At 50.8% G+C, this 13,877-nt stretch overlaps 1 long non-coding RNA gene across 1 annotated transcript; it reads right to left on the reverse strand.

Moving 5' to 3' along the window:
* Positions 1-1,116: 1,116 nt before the first annotated feature.
* Positions 1,117-12,583, reverse strand: LOC309655483. The gene is made up of 2 exons (XR_014260857.1): positions 11,091-12,583; positions 1,117-7,118 (listed from the first exon to the last, which is right to left on the reverse strand). It is a non-coding gene; the product is annotated as an uncharacterized lncRNA (long non-coding RNA).
* Between the last annotated feature and the right edge of the window lie 1,294 nt (positions 12,584-13,877).

Below are 13,877 nucleotides of genomic sequence, written 5' to 3' on the forward strand. Positions count from 1 at the left end.
CTCCTGGACCCCCCACTGGCAGTCTAGACACAACAGTGAGGCCAGATCCACACAGGAAGACACCCAGCGGGCGCAGCAAACCTGTTCCCACTGGTCCTCGGGCGGGCAGGCGTGGGCGGCTGCCCAGTCTGAAGGGCTGAGGGAAGACCTCCAAGAAGCTGGTTTCTCCGTGTGTTCCCTGCAACTGACTCACCCACAAACCTGTTTTTGATTTCTCATCAAAACCAGCTTCAGGCCCCGACAGGTCCAGCCCCCTGGAGGGTGTCACTCCCTAGCAGAATCCCTTCGACACCCCTGCGACCCGGGAGGGCACCCCTGCAGGACCCGGCTCTGAGCCTGTCCTGCCTCTGCCACCGCCCACCCAGGTCCAGGCTCAGTGGGTGACCAGCACCCGAATTTGTCTATGCTGTTTGTTCTCTGCCCTTCCTCTCTGTCTTCCATCCGAGAGGCCATTCCCATCCCCAGAGCCTAGCTCAAGGCCACTTCCTCTGTGCACCCTCCCTGACTCTCCCTTGCTGGACTGATCTGGCATTTTACCATCTCGGCAGCCGTACGTCCAGCTGTGTGAGCCTGAGCAGGTTGGTGAACTAACTCTCTGAGCCTCCTTCTGAGGCTCAGAAAAGGCTGAGGACTGAAAAGGCTGTCCTTTCCCCACTGTTCCTGCAGGGCTACCTTTGTCATAAGTCAAATGAGCTTATGTGCCTTGGCCTGTTTCTGGGCTCTCTATTTTGAGCCATTGGTTTATTTTATATTTTGGAGCCAATAATCAGGCCGAATTCATGGGCTTGCCACCAGTGCAGCTGCTCAGGGCCCCATGCTCAGAAGAGCCCTACACTTCATTTAATATTCTCCTCCTGCTGTCTTAGAATTCTTTTTTTGTTTTTAATTAAAAAATTATTTATTTATTTATTTAGGCTGCATTGGGTCTTCATTGCTGCATGCGGGCTTTCTCTAGTTGCGGCGAGCGGGGGCTACTCTTTGTTGCGATGCTCGGGCTTCAGTAGTTGAGGCTCGTGGGCTCTAGAGCGCAGGCTCTGTAGTTGTGGTGCATGGGCTTAGTTGCTCTGTGGCATGTGGGATCTTTCCAGACCAGGGCTTGAACCTGTGTCCCCTGCATTGGCAGGCGGATTCTTAACCACTGTAGTTTAAAATACTGAGACTTCCAATCCAAAAACATGGTTAATTCCTCCAAATATTTAGATCTCTTAACATCTAAAAAAGATTTTTACACTTTCATCCCTATGCATGTTGTACGAATATCCAAAGAAGTTGACTTTCTTAAATTGTGGTAACAACACGTAACATAAAATTTACTATCTTAACCATTTTTAAGTGTACAGTATAGTATTGTTAACTCTGCCCACATTATTGCACAAGGATCTCTAGGGCTTTTTCATCTTGCCATTCTATACGGCTCCTCACTTCCCCCTCCCAATTAAGCCCTGGAAATCAGCGTCCTACCTTCTGCTTCTAAGAGTTTGACTATTTTAGGTCCCTTATATAGATGGAATGATACAGTATTTGTCTTCCTGTGGCTGGCTTATTTCATTTAGCATAATGTCCTCAAGGTTTTAGCGTGTGTCAGAATTTCCTTCCTTTTAAAGGCTGAATAATATTCTATTATATGTATAGAGCACGTTTTCTTTATCCATTCATCTGTCGATGGACTTTTATGTTGCTTCTAACCCTTGGGTATTGTGAATAATATTTCAATGAACATAGATGCACAAATATCTCTTTGAGATCCTGTTTTCAATTCTTTTGGAAGTATATCCAGAAGTGAGATTGTTGGATTATATGGTAATTTTATCTTTAATTTTTTTGAGGAACCGCTGTACTGTTTTCCATAGGGGCTGCACCAACTTACATTCCCATCAACAGCGCACAGGGTACCAATTTCTCCACATCCTCACCAAACACTTGCTATTTTCTATTTTGTTATGTTTGATAGTGGCCATCCTAATAGGTGTGGGGTGATATCTCATTGTGGATTTGATTTGCATTTCCCTGATGATTAGTGATGTTGAACATCTTTTCATACACTTATTGGCCATTTCTATATCTTCTTTGGAGAATTTTGCCCACTTTTAATCAGGTTATTCATTTTTTTGTTGTTGAGTTGTAGGAGTTATTTATATATTCTGGATATTAACCCCCCCCAATCAGATATATGGTTTGCAAATATTTTCTCCTATTATATAGGTTGCCTTTTCACTCTGTTGATTGTTTCTGGGCTCTCTATTCTGTTCCATTGGTCTATATGTCTGTCTTTATGTCAGTACCATGCTGTTTTGATTATTGTGACTTTATAATATGTTTTGAAACCAGGAAGTGTGAGGTCTCCAGCTTTGTTTTTCTTTCTCAATAGTGTTTTGGCTATTCAGGGCCCTTAGAGATTCCAAAGGAATCTTAGTATGTTTTTTTTTTCTATTTCTGAAAAACATGCCATTAACATTTTGATAGTGAGTGCATTGAATCTGTAGATTGCTTTGAGTAATATGGACATATTAGCAATATTAAGTCTTCTAATTCATGAACACAGGATGTCTTTCCATTTATTTATGCCTTTAATTTCTTTCAGCAGTGTTTTGTAGTTTTCAGTGTACAGTCTTTCATCTTCTTGGTTAAGTTTATTCCTAAGCATTTTATTATTTTTGAAGCATTGTAAATAGTATTGTTTTCTTAATTTCCTTTCAAGGTTGCTCACTGTTAGTGTATAGAAACACAACTGATCTGTGTGTGTTGGTTTTGTATCCTGCCACTTTGCTGTATTCATTTACTTTATTAGGTCTAACAGGCTTGGGGTTTTGTGTGTGTGTGTGTGTGTGTGTGTGTGTGTGTGTGTAGTATCTTTAGCGTTTTCTACATATAAGATCATGTCATCTGCAAATAAAGATAATTTTACTTCTTCCTTTCCAATTTGGATGCCTTTTACTTCTTTTTCTTGGCCAGTTTCCCTAGCTAGAACCTCCAGTACAATGTTAAATAAATGTGACAGAAGTAGTCTTGTTCCTCATCTGAGGGGGAAGCATCCAGTCTTTCACTAAGTATGATGCTAGCTGTGGCTGTTTCATAGGTGCGTTTATTGGGTGGAGGAAGTTCCCTTCTGCTCTTAGTTTGTGAGTGTTTTTATCATGAAGGGGTGTTGGAGTTTGGCAAATGATTTTTGAGATGTTCATGTGATTTTTGTTTTTTATTCAACTGACCTATTGTATTATATAAATTTTCAGATGTTAAATCAGCCTTGCATCTCTGGATAATTTCTTGGTCATGACATATAGTTCTTTTTATTTGTGGCTGGATTTGGTTTGCTCTTATTTTCTGGAGGATTTTTGGAGCCATATTCATAAAAGATATTAGTCTATCAGTTTCTTTTCTTGTGATGTCCTGTCTGGTTTTGGTACAAGGATAATTCTGAACTCATAATAAATTGGAAAGTGTTCCCTCCTCTTCTATTTTTTTAAAGTGTGTGAAGAATTGGTATTAATTCTCCTTTAAATGTTTGGAAGGTGCTAGGGTCTGAATGTTTGTGGCCCCCCCAAATTCACATGTTGGAATCCTTACTCCCAATGTAATGATGTTAGAAGGTGGGGACTTTGAGGGGTGCATAGGTCATGAGGGTGGGGCCCTCATCAGTGGGAAACCTTATACAAGAGGCCCCACAAAGCATCCTCACCCCTTCCACCATGTGAAGATACAATGAGAAGTCTGCAACCTGGAAGAGGGCCCTCACCCAACCATGCTGGCACCCCAGTCTCAGACTTCCACCCTTCAAATATGATAAATAAATTCCAGTTGTTTATAAACCACCCAGTCTGTGGTATTTTGTTACGGTAGCCTGAACAGTCTAGGACTGTAGAATTCAGCACTGAAGCAATCTGGGCGTGGGATTTTCTTCATGGGTAGTTTATATTATTATTATTATTATTATTATTATTATTATTATTATTAATTTAATCTCTTTCTTACAGGTATGTTCAGATGATCTATTTCTTCTTGAGTCAGTTTTGGTAATTGGTGTCTTTCTAGGAATTTGTCGATTTCATCTAATTTACCTAATTTGTTGACATACAGTTGTTCATAGTATTCCTTTATAATCCTTTTTATTTCAATAAAGTTGGTAGTACTGCCTGCTGTTTCATTTCTGATTGTAGTAATTTGAATCTTCTCTCCTTTTTTTTCTTAGTCAATCTAGCTAAAGGTTTGTCAATTTTGTTGATCTTTTCAAAGAACCAGTTTCTGGTTTCACTGAATTTGTCTATTGTTTTTATATTCTCTGTTTCATTCATTTCTGTTCTGGTCTTTATTTATTTTCTTCCTTCTGCCCACTCTAGGTTTATTTTGCTCTTCTTTTTTCAATGTTTTTAGATCGAAGTTTAGATGACTGATTTGGAGGTCTTTCTTCTTTCTTAATATAGGCATTTAAAGCTATCAGTTTTCCTCTAAGCACTGCTGAAGCTAAATCCTCATGGTTTCTGAACTCCTATTAGACACATTTTGGACATCCTGGATGATGCCACACAATTCTTAACTTTCTCTCATGTTTTTCATCTTTTTGTCTTTTTGCCCTAGTCTGGGAAGTTTCTTTGACTCTATTTTCCAGCCCATCTCCTGATTTTTTGTTTTGTTTTGACAATCATATTTTTAATCTCTCTGAACTTTTTCTTGTTCCCTGATTTTTCCTTTCTCTAGCTTCCTGTTCTTGTTTTGTGAATGCAATACCTCCTCAAATATCTCTGAGATGTTAATTATGATTTTTAAGTTCTGCTCATTGCCGTTATTATCTCTTATCTTCCCAGGACAGCTGTTACTTGGTTCATCCAGGTCCTTCTCTCGCGGCAACTGTTTTCCTTGGTTGCCAGTTTGCATGTACAGAGGAGAGACAGACTGAGGCATGTGGACAGCGGGCAAAGCTCTCCTCTGCCGTCTGGGTCTGTTTCCTCAGCTGGCCTCACCCCTTCCTGGGAAGGCTGGCTCCAGTTCTGCCCACAGAGTGACTCATAACCGGCAGCCTTCAGTGGAGGGTGCTGGACCTCCTCACCCCACAGAGACCTGATGAATGAAGGTGGTACTAAGCCTGCTTCCAAGGTCACTTCCGAGGGCAAACCCAGCACTGCTAGCCACGTGGTGGAGCCTGGGTTCAAGGCAAGCAGAGTGCTTACTCCACTGTTCCATGGACAGTTCCCTCCACCAGCGCTCCCCTCCCCGCCCCCAGCAAAGCCCCTGGCCCATCCTGTTCACAAACTGCAGACTCTGAGCTCACAGCCTCTCCAGGTGCTGGGGAGGGTAGCACCTCTACCCAAGCTGCCTCCTGCACATGTACTGAGCTGCAGTCTCCTCCTCCTTGGTTTATAAATCAATATGATCGTGCCTGATTTTTATTTTCTGGAAGTACATCAGTCAGGAGTCCTCCCACCCTTTTCTCGGGGCTGCTTGGGATTGTGCTAAGTTGCCATTTCCAGGGGGGCTGGAGAGGGGAGGGAAGTAAAAGGGTGCTCAGCCTGCCCCTGGACACCTGAGCTGGCTCAGTTCTCTCGTGTGTCTGTAAGTCCCAGACACATGCCGTTGTCACCATGGTCACGGTAACAGGGCTGTGTGTAGGAGGCCTCATCCCTGACAAGACCAGAGTCATCCCACAATAAACAGCCTGAGCTTAGCTACGGTGCTCCAGTGCAGTGAGATCACGTATAACCATTGGCTGACTTGTTGTGCGAGAAATGTAATTGACTCCAAATGCTCTGAGAGGGGTGTAGCGGTTAGGACTGTCTTTAGCTGTGGGTGAAAGATACCCTAAAACAACAGTGACTTAGACAAGACAGAAGTTACTCCACGTGGGAGGAGGAAGGTCTGCTAGGGAGGGTGCAGCATGTTGAGGCTCAGGCTCCACCACTCCCAGGCTCGGCTGTGTGCGGCTTCCATTCCCAAGATTACCTCATGGTCCATGGTGACTGCTCCAGCTCCAGCCATCATGTGTACATTCCTGCCAGCAGAAGGAGAAAGAGGGATGAAGGGCTTGCCCGCTCTTTTTAAAACTACTTCCTGGAAAATAAAATAAAAAGAAAATTTAAAAACTACTTCCTGGAATAGAAGTTACTCACGGTGCTGCCACTCACACTCCATTGGCCAGAACTGGTCCAGCTAGCAGTGTGCCACGCTCAAAACCAAGGGTACCACTGTTAAAGAAGGAGAAGATATGGTGGGGCCCACTGAGGGAGCCCAGGCAGGCACCACGTACCTCCCCAGTGGTCTGCGTGTCCTGGGTACTCGGGAAGAGAGCTAGTCCACTGTCCATGGCTCAGGTGGTCTGGTCACTCCTCACCTCCTTTGCTGTGGTCTGAGCATTGTGTCGCCCCAGTGTTGGGATCTGTACACCCAGTGTGATGGTGTGTTGGTGGGTGCTTAGGTCATGAAGGTGGAGCCTTCCTTAGAGATTATTCATTGGAGATTATAAGAGACCCGGAGCTCCTCAGCCTCTCCATTCCGCCTCGTGAGGATACAGTGAGAAGTCTGCCACCCAGAAGAGGGCCCTCACCCAACCCTACAGATACCCTGATCTGAGACTTCCAGCCACCAGACAGTGAGAAATACATTTTTTTCTTTTTTTTTTTTTTTAACATCTTTATTGGGGTATAATTGCTTTACAACGTTAGTTTCCACTGTATAACAAAGTGAATCAGCTATACATATGAGAAATATATTTCTGTTGTTCATAAGCCACCCAGTCTGTGGTACTTTGTTACAGCAGCTGGAATGTATGATGACACCCTTTTTGGGCCTCCCATTCTCTGTCTAGAGACAAGAATTCTGGGCCCAGAGTTTTCGTTCCATTACTTGCCGGGCACCCAGTTTCCTTGTAGCCTTGGCTTTGAATACGTCACCCAGCCTTACCAAGCCCGGAGTGAAGGACCTTCCCCAGGGTGGTTCCTGGCAGAAGAAGCACTAAGAGAATCAGGGACTTCTGTGTCCCCAGACGTCATGGGGGACATGACTGTTGGAGTTGGCAAGAGCGCTGTGCAGAGAAAGCAAACGGAAAACAGCCTGCAGCCGCCCTTCCTCCCGTCCTTGGGTCCTCTGCGCTGCGCCTCGGTTCTGCTGGAAGCAGCTGGGCTTGCAGGGCCCTGAGAAAGAAGGGACAGTTCACGGGGATCCTGGCCCCACCACCCGGCCCGAACCCCCAGTGCAAACTTTTTCCAAAGTAGCTTCCCCACATTTCGTGTCCCATGTTTGGATGAGGCCTCAGACACCGGCGTGGGCTGGGCCAGAGCGGCTTCCTCCTGCCGGGGAGGCCTGCCCCATAGAGAATTCCAGACAACAAGCTGTCTGGTGCCTGACTCCCCAGCTCCACCCTGAGCTTCCTGCCGTCGGGGGACAGCTCCCCATCCACTGTGGCAGTCGGGACCATGTGCTCGCTGGCGGGGGTGGGGGAGCACTGGGTCCTGCCTGGTGGGGGGGGTGGGGGCTGGATTCAGCCCCCTCTCCTCCTGCATTGAGCCTTCACACCTCCCCTGAATGGAGCTGCCTTTCCAGGGCCTTTGTCCTCTGGGGCCACCTGGGGGACCTGGGCCCAAAGTCTCGGCCCAGCATCACCTCCATGGCCAGTGAGGTGTCCCAAGGCACTGGTCCTCCCCTGCACACATTTAAGCAGCACCTCTGTGGGGCAGGTCCTGGCCTGGTTCCCTGCCTCACCTCAACCTCCTCCTCTCAGAGGATGGCAGAGGCCCGCCTCCCTGCTCTGGGGTCTCTTCCGTGGAGAGGCCACGTGCCTGCCCAGGGTCCAGAGTCTGGGGAGAGGCAGAGCCGGGAGGGGAACCCGCATCTTTGTCCTTCTTTGCCCAGCCTGCTGGCTTCAAGCAAGATGGTCCTGAGGGTGCCTCCAGGAAACTGCCCACGCAGAGAGCTCCAGGTTGCATCCTGGATGTACGGCATCCTCCCCACCATAGCGGACACCAGTGCCGCTCTCCCGTCTCCCACCCCTCCTCTGGGGCAAATCGCATCTTCCAATCATCAGATCTCCTGCAGAGCAGGCTCTTCTTGCACCCAGCCCTGGCCCTCCTCCTGCACAGAGGTGGGGCTGCGTTCCCTGCTCCTGATCCGGGCAGGGTGCCACCCCGGGGTAAGTGAGGCCAGGTCACAAAGGATGAGATGTTCTCTACCTGGCTCCCTTGGGACTGTCCCCTTTGAAAGGCAGCCTCCCTGCTGTGAGGAAGCCAAAGCTGCACTGAGGCCACTTGGAGCCTCCTTGTGACCGTCCCAGAGGCATGTGAGGTGGTGACTCTTCAGGTGACTCCAGCCCCGAGCCTGGTGTCCCTTCCCACCGAGGCTGCTGACGTCACCCTCTTTGCTGTGTTTGACGTGGAAACTCGGCTTCTGTGCACCAGTGCCAAATCAAATCTTGGAGACAGAGTTCAGGTGAAGTAGAAAAGAATAGCTTTACTGCTTTGCCAGGCAAAGGCGGGCTCACGCCTTCAAAACTGTGTGTCCCAAGCCCAGGGGGATTTGATGAGTTTTACAGCAATGGTTCAAGGGAGGGGTTGCTGATAAGGAACAGGGTGTGTGCAGGGCCTCCATCCCTTTAACCTCGTCTCAGGTGGTCTCCTGATGTGTTTCTGTGGTTCTCGAGGTTCTCAAACTGTGACCTTCTCTCTGGAATGAAGATTGCTTCATCAAGTAGTTAACATCTTCCATTTGTTGGGGTTTAAGTCTGCAGAAGAGCTCAAAGATATTGTTGTGTGTATCCCTTGAGGGGGAAGCAGGACCCTTTCCCAAGGCTACGCTATTGTTTCTTGGCTATTCCTCTCTTGTCTCTTCATCCCCTCCCTTCCCTGATTAGCAACTGTTTGAATCTGCCCTTTGGAACTCAGGGAAGGTCATGGAGGCTGGAGCCTATTCCCTACAAACAAGAAACGGGGGACACACAAAGGCTTCCATGCCCAGGAACCCCACAGGGTCCTGTTATGTTAAATGTTCTTTTCCAAATCCTGACCTTCAACATCCAGGAGCACAATAAAATGATCTAAGCTGCTGTGTTTGGGGGTAACTCATCATCACCAGCAGCAGTAACAGAAATGGCATCTTTCTCTTACAGAAATGTAACATCTCTTACTCTCTGGTTGCATCTTCCTGCCCACCCGCCATGCCCCCCACCCCGGAATCACATGTGGCCATGTGACTAGCTTTGGACAATCAGCCTGAGTGGAAATAATGTGACCGCATTTAATTGCTGGCCTTGACTCTTTCCCTCTTCTGAAGGCACGAGTGACAGTGCCATCTCTGTGGGTCACATTGAACATACAACAGGAACAAAACCCAAGCCTTTTATTTTCAACTGCTGAGATTTGGGGGTCATTTGTTACTATGCCATATCATGTCCTGACCGATACACACTGTGTTCTGAACACTGTGCCTGGCTCAGAGGAGCTCGTTGCTTATGGACTGAACACCTGCGTGAGGACAGCAGTGTCCAGTGTCCTGTCCCCCACCTGTTCCCATCTCACATCAGACCCAGGGAAGCCACTCTCAACTCAGAGCTCGCCCATTTCCACTTTTCCACCGCCAGCAGAACATGCTGCTGGCCAGACCCCAGGGAAAGCTGGGCTCACCCCAGCTCAAGTCTGGCCCCCAGAGGCAGCGGCCTGAGGCACAGGGCCCTCTGGGTTCAGGGAGCAGAGTGGCCTAAGCAACCAGAGGAAGGATGGGGACCTGGGAGCCTGACAGCTGAGGTCAGGTTTCTGTGGTGCCCTCCAGTGGTGTGGCCAAGGGCAAGTCCTCCACCTCCAAGCCTCAGTTTCCTCATTTGTAAAATGGGCATGATAATGTCAGTGTGTCAGTCTATAACAGAACACCCCAGTGCATGGTGTTATACAATACCATGTTATGCATAGGGTGACTTATAAACATTTATTTCTCACAGTTCTGGAGACTGGAAGTCCAAGATCGAGACCCTGGCAGATTCAGTGTGTGATGAAAGCCCCCTTTTTGGTTCACAGACAGGTGTCTTCACTGGTGAAAGGGGCGAGGGCTCCACCTTCATGACCTTATCACCTCCCAGGGGCCCCACCTCCTCATACCTTCATATTGAGGGTTAGGATTTCAACATATGAATTTAGAGAGGACACAAACACTCAGTCCACAGTACATAGCCTTTCCCTCGCAGGGTATCAGGAGGACTAAATTCCCCTGGGAAGGCCTCGCCCAGGCCCGCGGCACTGGGTGGCACCCAGCCAGTCCTGGTCGCTGCTCCCGAGGGAGAGGTGTGGGCCCCAGCCAGCTGCCCTCAGAGCAGGCGGCCCATCAGTCCTTCGCCTCCTGGAGCCCATGCCCTGCTTCACTCAGGCAGCCTGGATGGTCCGCCTGGTGCGGGTGAGCCGAGCTCCCAAATAGCTCTTCTTCCCTGCAGTGACGGGGAGGTAGGATCATGGCAGCTGCACGCTGTCAGGTGCTCAGGCCCAAATCTCATCTTCCCTCTTCCTCTCACAGGCCACGACCACCAAACCCAGCCAGTGGTCCCTCCACAGTGTGGCCGGCATCCAACCACTGTCAGTCACACACACACACACACACACACACACACACACACACACACACACACACACCACTTACCCTGCTCCAGGACCCGCCTCCTGCCTGGTCTCCCTGACTCCCCCCCACCCCCCTTACCCCGCACACAGCAGGGTGAGCCAGTTTAAACCCACGCTGGGGCTCCTGGCGTGTTTCCCAACATCAAGCCGTTCTCCAATTCTCAGCGGATGACTGGATGTCCTGCAAATTTGTTAGGGAACTGTTGACCGAAACCACCCGCCATGGCCAGGCTCGCTTGCCTGACGTGTCTCACAACAGGTCATGAGCATGGTGCTGCCACCAGAAAGAATTCGGGAGGGGCCAAAAGCGGGAGGAGACAACCAACCTCCCAGAGTCCTTTGTGCTGGAATCCATCTTGGCTCAGAGATGCGCACGCCACCAGGAAGGACCCTGAATCACCAAATATGGGCCAAGCAAGATGATTGGCCAGAGACAACCCGGAAACTAACCCCATCACCATGAAACCCGAGACTGCGAGCCATGTGGACAGCAGTTCTCCTGGGTTCCCTTACCTTCCTGCTCTCTGCCCGGGCGCTCCTTCCCAATAAAGTCTCCTGCTTTGTCAGCATGTGTGTCTCCTCGGACAATTCATTTCCGAGTGTTAGACAGGAGTCCACTCTCAGGCCCTGGAAGGGGTCTTCCTGCAACAAATTTACTTCCATTCTGACATCATCTACCAGGAGAAAGCACAAGATCCCACAGGTTAGGGGCTCACTCCCACAAGACAGCCCCCACTGCAGACTCCAGTCCCAAGTCCAGGTTGTCATCTGTGCTTCTGACCACCTGGCTATAATTCGGAGGTTCCCAAGACCCACTCTTCAGGTTCAATTAATGTGCTAGAGCAGCTCACAGAACTCAGAGGAACATTTACCTACAAGCACCAGTTTAATATAACTGGTGTATAAAGGATACAGATGAAGAGGTACATCGGGCAAGGGTCTGAGTGCAGAAGCTTCTGTCGCCATGGAACTGGGGTGCATCACAACCTGGTATGTGGACATGCTCACCAACCCGTAAGCTCATCCCATCTGCTCGTTCGTGAGTTTTTATGGAACTTAATCTGCAGCCCCAACTCCCTTCCGGGGGGTCAGCGGATGGGGCTGAAACTTCCAACCTTCTAATCCCTTGGTCTTGCTGGTGACCGGCCCCATCATGAGCGGATCTAGGGCCCCACCCTAAGTTACCTCATTAGCATAAACTCGGGCTCAAGGGGGATCCTTAGAAAGAACAGAAGACACTCTTATCACTCGGGAAATTCCAAGGGTTTAGGAGCTCTGCTCTAGGAATCAGGGACAAGACCAGATACATTACTCCTTATCCCACAGGGCCCGTCCCCCTCTGCCCTCCTCCCACCCACACGCCAGGCTCCTCCACCTCCCGAGCTTGCCTTTGCCCTTCTCTGCCTGGAAACTCTTTGCCCGGGTATCTGCCAGGCTCCTTAGCTCACCTTGTTCAGGTCCTTGTTTAAAGGTCACCTGTTGAAGGAGGTCTTCCTGATCAGCCCCTTGACAGCTGCAGAGCTCCTCCACTCGGGGACCCCTTCCCTCCATCATTGTTTTCTATTCATCCAGGTCACCACCTGACACGTGTGCTTAGGTGTTTACTGCCCCTCCCCCAATTAAAATAGCAGCATGAAAGTGAAGGTGGCCCTCACTCCAGCGATGCCTGGGAGAAAATGAATGTGAGGACGCTCCTTTCCCATGGAGGAACGCCAGGCAGAGGGAGGGGAGGGTGAGGATGGCCTGCGAGAGGAGGACCAGCCCTGGCAGCTTACTGCGAACCACTCACTGCGGCCTCTGTGGGTCCAGGCCACACTGATGCAAGCCTGGGGGTCCGAGTCACCCTACCCACGGGCAGCAGAGTGGAACGAAAGGGGTCACTAAAGCTGCGAAGGTCATCCAGGAAAGGGGCCTTGGAGAGGACGAGACGCTGAGGTGTGAGGCCCAGAGCCAGGCTCTCAGCTCCTCCCTGCCTGGCGGGCTGGGCCAGGCCGGGCCTGAGGCCTGAAGAGCTCCTGGGCCACAGGACCCTGCCTCACAGTGGCCGGTGCCTCTCGGCCGTGCGGCAAGCCCACCCCAGTCCCCCGACCCAGACCAGCCAGCTGTGACTCAGAGCCCACCCGTTGCCAGGCACCCAGTCCATGCATGGCGGTTAGCGCAGTTTTCAGCACCTGGGACCCGGTCTAGGAATAAAGGGAGTAGGCCTGGGCCTGGAGCCAGAGCAGTGGGTGTCCAGGATCCCCTGGGGCTAGCCCAGCACCTGCGTGGGCCCGATTCTCTGGTGGTTTGGCACAGTGAGGACTCCAGAAAATGCAGGGATGCGGGTACCCCGCCAGGTGAGTTTTCCTCCCCGGGCCCAGCTCCTCAGGAGCCGCTGGGCTGAGGGGCCCCTTCCATTTCCAGAGGGAGCCCTGCCCCCCCAGAGGAGGACTGGGTAAGCACAGCGGCCGAAGGGGGCTTGGTGCCACCTCCTCCAGCACAGCCTGCACACAGGAAGGGGCACACAGGATGTTCGGGCCAGGGGGGGGCTGAGCCTCCCCCAGCACTGTCTCTGGGGAAACCTCCCTGAAGATGCAGCCCTGACCAGCAGAGTGGATCAAAGAGCCAAGTGAGCGAGCATTTTGTAGGCACTGGGGCTGGCCCTGCGCTTCCCGGGCCTGGCTTCAGTGCCCTCCCGCCCACAGGGAGCCTGTGGCTGCCCTGGGCAGGAGGGGAGATGGGCGCCGTGGCGAGGTCCCCTCCTCCTGCTTCGCAGCTTCCTAAGCCTTGGCTTCCTGCCTGGTCTCTCCAGGGCCTGGGGACCTCGGGCTACTGACCTGGCACTGCGGCTCCTGGGCAAAGGTGGCTCGGAGGGGCTTGGGCTGGGCCCAGGGGACGTGGAGCAGGTATGACCTTGCTCCAGGGGTATTCCTGGCACCTTTGTGGGCACGGGGGAAGCAGCACCCAGCATGTCCCCAGAACAGGCGCTGGATGGGAGCCAGGGTGCGGGCTGGCCCTGCAGCCGGGCGGCTCCCTGCTGTCCATCCCTCCTCCCGACCTGCACACACGAATGGCAGCAGCTGGCTTTGTGTTGGGTGTTTCTCCCCCTCCCCACGTCACATGTCCACGAGCCCATGTTTGGTCATTCTTGCCCATGCAGCCCTGTGCCCTGAGGCTTGTTCCCTCGGGGAGATGGCCGTGCCTCTAGGATTGGGCTCCCACACTTGTAGGGGCGGGAGGCATGGAAAACAACATCGTTACCGCCCCACCGGAGCACGGCGTGCTTCGTGGTGGGACCTGTCCAGGCAAAGGCCTTATTTT

The sequence above is a fragment of the Balaenoptera physalus genome, assembly GCF_965194825.1.
Source record: "Balaenoptera physalus genome assembly, chromosome: 2".
NCBI lineage: Eukaryota > Metazoa > Chordata > Mammalia > Artiodactyla > Balaenopteridae > Balaenoptera > Balaenoptera physalus.